General features: G+C 38.6%; 1 pseudogene; it reads left to right on the forward strand.

Annotated features, from left to right (window-relative positions):
• The first annotated feature begins 307 nt into the window (after positions 1–307).
• Positions 308–1993, forward strand: LOC113835942 (annotated as a pseudogene).
• The last annotated feature ends 3404 nt before the right edge of the window (positions 1994–5397 follow it).

The following is a 5397-nucleotide window of genomic DNA, read 5'->3' on the forward strand; positions in this document are numbered from 1 at the left end:
TCCACAAGGAGATAAAAGGAAAACTCAAGGAAGTAACAGCACCCAAGAAAACACAAGGAATAAAAAAATCCCTGGCCAGCAAATCAAAAGGGGGGGGAAACACATACAACACATATACATCACCAATGAATTTACAGGAAGCAACAAACATTCTTCACTGATATCTCTCAACATTAGTGGTTCCAATTTTCTAATAAAAAGACACAGATAACAGAATGAATGTAAAAACAGGATGCAAGAAACACACCTTAATATCAAGGATAGACATCATCTTAGTATAAAGTAATGGAAAAAATATTTCAAACAAATGGACCTACAAAGTAAGCTGCTATTGCTATCTTAATACCCAATAAAATAGGCTTCAAACTCAATCTAATCAAAGAAAAAATCCAAGAGGATATTAAAATTTTAACATTATCTTTGCACCAAACACAAGAGCACCCAAGTTTGTAAGAAAACAAAATGAAACAACAAAACACTATTACAGCTTAAATCACATATTGACCTTCACACACTGATAATGAGAGACTTCAATACCCAACTCTCACCAGTAATCCAGTCATCCTGATAAAAACAAAAGTGGAACAATGCTGGAGCCAACTGACACTATAAACCAAAAGTATTTAACAGATATTTACTGAATATTTTACCCCCAACACAAAAGAATATACATTTTTCTCAATACCTCAGGGAATTTTGTCCAAAATTGACCACATGCTGAGACAAAATGCAAATCTCAATACTTGAAAGAAAACTGAAATAATACCCTGCATCCTATCAGACCACTGCAGATTAGATCTGTATGTCAAAAACAACAGAAAGTTAACAAACTCAGGGAGTCAGAATAACTTATTGCTGAACACAATACAGGTAAAGAGATAAATTAAGAAAGAACTTAAAGCTTTTCTACAATTGAAAGAAAATGAATATGCAGTATATCTAAACATATGGAAGGAACAAATGAAGTTGGTTTTACTTGGCAAGCTCAAAGCTCTAAAGGCCTTTCTAAAAATATGAGAGAGAAATCTCATACTAGTAATTTAAGAGTACACCTGAAAGCTCTGGAACAAAAAGACATAACCTTATCCAAGAAGAGTATATGGCAAGGTATAATCAAATTTAAGGATGAAATCAGCAAGATAGCATTTTAAAAAGTAGAAAGAATCAATGAAAAAAGAGTTGGTTCTTTGAGAAAATCAACAAGATAGACAAACCCTCATCCAAACTAACTAAAAGATAGAGAAAGAACCTTCCTGAGTGCCCAGACAAAGACCGGCACTTCGGTAACACCTCATTCATAGTGTCACTCTTTACTTCCCAGGGCAGGACATCCAACCCCCCAAAAAACTCACCTGCTTTGTCAAATGGCCCCTTCACATTTGGCTGCAGCTGCAAAGGGCCATCCTCTATAAGCCGCTTAAAGTAACCTCTGCCATTAACCAGTTCACCCAGGCCCTAGACCAGCAAACAGCTGCCCAGATGCTTAAGCTTGACCACAAGTACAGGCCAGAGACAAAGCAGGAGAAGAAAAGGCTGTTCACCCATGCTGAGAAGAAGGCTGCTGGCCAAGGGGATGTCCCAACTAAGAGGCCACCTGTTCTTCGAGCAAGAGTCAATGCAGTCACCAATTTGGTGGAGAACAAGAAGGCTCAGCTGGTGATAATTGCCTAAGATGTAGGCCCATTGAGCTGGTGGTCTTCCTGTTTGCCCTGTGTGGAAGATGGGGGTCCCCTACTGCATCACCAAGAGAAAAGCCAGGCTGGGACAACTGGTCGACAGGAAAACATGTACCACTCTTGCCTTCACATAGGTTAACTAGGAAGACAAGGGGGCTCTGGCTAAGCTGGTGGAAGTTATTAGGACCAATTACAATGACATATATGATGAGATCTGCCTCCACTGGGGAGGCAATGTCCTGGGTCCTAAATCTGTGGTTCAAATTGCCAAGCTGGAAAAGGCAAAGGCCAAAGAACTGGATACTAAACTGGGTTAAATGTACATTTACTGCTAAGTTTTCTGTACATAAATATAAACTTATCTTCAAAAAAGATAAAGAATATACAAATTAACAAAATCAAAAAGGGAAAGGGGGATTAAAACAGACACCAAGGAAATCCAGTGAATCATAATTTCATACTTTGAAAGCCTATACTTCAGAAAATTGGAACATCTAAAATAAATGGATAATTTTATTGATACATATCATGTTCCAAAGTTAATCCTGATCATAGAAAAACACCACTTCAGAAAAAAGAAAGGCTTGGAGAGATAGGAATACACCTTAATAAAGGTAGGTTTATAGCAAGCTCATAGCCAACATCAAGTTAAATGGAGAGAAACTCAAAGCAACTCCACTAAAATCAGGAACAAGATACAGTTGTATACTTTTTTCCTACCTATTCAATTTAGTACTTGATGTCATGGTGAGAGTAATAAAACTGAAGGAGATCAAAGGAAGACAAATTTGAAAGGGAATGGAGCTGGATAAACCAGAAGGTTGCAAGTAGAAGTATCCAAACAGATCCATACTTTTCACCCTGAACAAATCTCAACTCCAGATGGATTAAATACCTAAACATAAAACCAGATACACTGAACCTGATAGAAGAGAACATTGGGAACAGCCTTGAATTCACAGGTACAGGAAAAGACTTTCTGAACAGAACACCAATAACACAGACACTAATATCAACAGTTAACCAATGGGACCTCATGAAACTGAAAAGTTTCTGTAAGGCAAAGGACACCATCATTCATACAAAGCATCAGCCAACAGAATGAGAAAAGACTTTTAACAATTACACACCTGATTGAGGGATAATATCCAAAATACATAAAGATCTCAAAGACCTGGACATTCAGAAAACAAATCACCCTATTTAAATTGGGTTGATAATGAAACAGAGAAATCTCAAAAGTGGAAACTCGAGTGACCAAGAAACATTTAAGGAATGTTTAACATACTTAGCATTAGGTAAGTGAAAGTCAAAACTACATTTCGATTTTATCTTATACCTGTCAGAATGGTCAAGACCAATAAAACATGTGGTAGCTCATGCAGTTGAGGAAGTAGAGTAAGGGGAACATTCCTCCATTGCTGGTGGCTGTGCAAACTTCTACCATCACTTTGAAAATCAGTGCATTGGTTACTCACAAAGATGAGAATCTATGTAGATCAAGATTCAGCTGTACCACTCTTAGGCATATACCCAAATGACATTTCATTTTACCACAGAAGCACTTGCTCAACCATGTTTATTGCTACTCTATTTGTAATAGCCAGAAATTGGAAACAACCCAGATGTCCCTCAACAGAAGAATAAAAAAAGAAAATGTGGTACATTTATACAATGGAGAATTACTCTCTCACACACACACTCCAACAAATAAGGAAATAAAAACAATCATGAAATTTGAAGACAAATGGATGGACCTAGAAAAAAGTCATCCCAAATAAAGAATCCTAGACCCATAAGAAGAAATTTGGTATGTATTAGCTTATATGACAAATCAATTATATCCAAACTACAATCTTAACAACCACAGGTTGGGTATAGTGATGGGGAAATGTTCTTCTGTATATATGTTTCTCTCATTGGTTAATGAATGAAACACCGATTGGCTGATTAGCCAGACATGAAGTGACATAGCTGGGCAGAATCAAGATAGACACAGGGACAAACAGGAAATCTCTCTCTTCTCTGTGGAGATGCTGAGCAGTCGCCATGTGATCCTGGGAAGAGAGGATGCTAGTCAGGCATCCTCGGTAAGATAAGACCATGTAATAATACATAGATTAGTAGTTATGGGTTAATAATTAAGATAGAACTAGCCAATAGGAAGCCCAAGCCAAAGGCTAACAGTTTCATAATTAATGTCTTGTGTGTTCATTTGGGGCTGATGCGGCAGTGGGCCCAGGCTGGTGGGAAGAAAGATTCCTTATAGTACACAGTAAAGGACTAGTGAGAGCAAATAGATCCAAATAAGAAAGGAATCAAGTAGAGAAGGGAGAGGACAGGGTCATAAGTGAGGAAGTTCATGACAAGACTGCTAAAATTAAGAGCTGATTGGGAAAGTCCTTCTGTATATATGTTTGTCTTATTGTTTGATAAATGAAGCAAATTTGGCCAATAGGGAAGCAAGATAGGTGGGGCTAGGAGTCAAGGAGGATTCTGGGAAATGTAGTAAAGAGGAGAGTCGCCATGTGATCCCATCAAGAGAGGACACATTCTGCTGGTATCCTCGATAAGATAAGTCTTTATAAAATATATATATGTATATATATATAATATATATATATATATATATATATATATTAATGATTTTGGTTGATACTTAAGACAGAGCAAGCAAATAAATCCTAGTTGTTGGCCAGAAGCATTGTAACTAATATAAGACTCTGTGTGTTATTTGAGAGCCCTAACGTGGCAGCAGAACTCAGGAGGCTGGTGGAAAGAGTTTTCATTACAAAGAGCTATTTGTGGAGCAGTATGGAAACCTATCATATTAGAAGCTTCCTAAAATATATACAAAGCCCTGAGATCCTTTGCCATGCTTGGCAGGCCACATAGTTAACCTTTACATAGCAGCTCCTTAGAACCTCAGTTCAAGAAAAGAAACAACTTGACCCAGTCCTCCACTCACAGGCTCAGTCACCTAGGCAACCCCTTTCTGGACCTCTTACTCATGAACTCTTTACCCTGCCAAACATCCTCTTTTTGGCTTCCTAATATCCTGCGTATACTAATACCGAGTACACAAACAACCCATTCTGCCCCTCCCCATATCCTTACTATATAAGCTAGCCTGAGAAATGTAAAGTTTGCCACTTGATCAGAATCCTGTCTTGTGGTCATTCTTTCTGCATCTCTTGTCCCCATTCCCTATCCCTGACTCCCTTGCCCCAGGTTGATGTCCTGCAGGTCGAGACATATATTTCTCAAGGTCTTATCTTACTGAGAACCCTAGATTTGTGCATCCTCTCCTCCCAGGATCACATGGCAACTCTTTACTACATTTCCCAGAATCCTCCTTTTCTCCTAGTCCCTCCTATGTTGTTTCCCTATTGACCAACAGTATTTTATTCATTAACCAATAAGAGAGACATATACACAGAAGGACTTCCCTATAATGAGAACTGATCCGTAGTCTGTATGGTTAAGATATCTTTATTCAGATAAACAACAGCCAAATGCAAGCCAGAGCATGCCCAGGGCAGCAAAGCATCAAGGCCAGAGAGAAGGGGCTTCCCATGTGCTCACAGCCCCTTAAGAGCCCATCCCACGTCATCCTGACCACACCTTGACCATGCCTTGACAGGCATGGTAGGTACACATGTAACCTGGCATGGCTTACTGTCCCCTACAATTCCCCTTTTTGTTTAAAAGAGGATTAAAA

The sequence above is a fragment of the Cricetulus griseus genome, chromosome 5 (genome assembly GCF_003668045.3).
Source record: "Cricetulus griseus strain 17A/GY chromosome 5, alternate assembly CriGri-PICRH-1.0, whole genome shotgun sequence".
In the NCBI taxonomy this organism is placed as follows: Eukaryota; Metazoa; Chordata; class Mammalia; order Rodentia; family Cricetidae; genus Cricetulus; species Cricetulus griseus.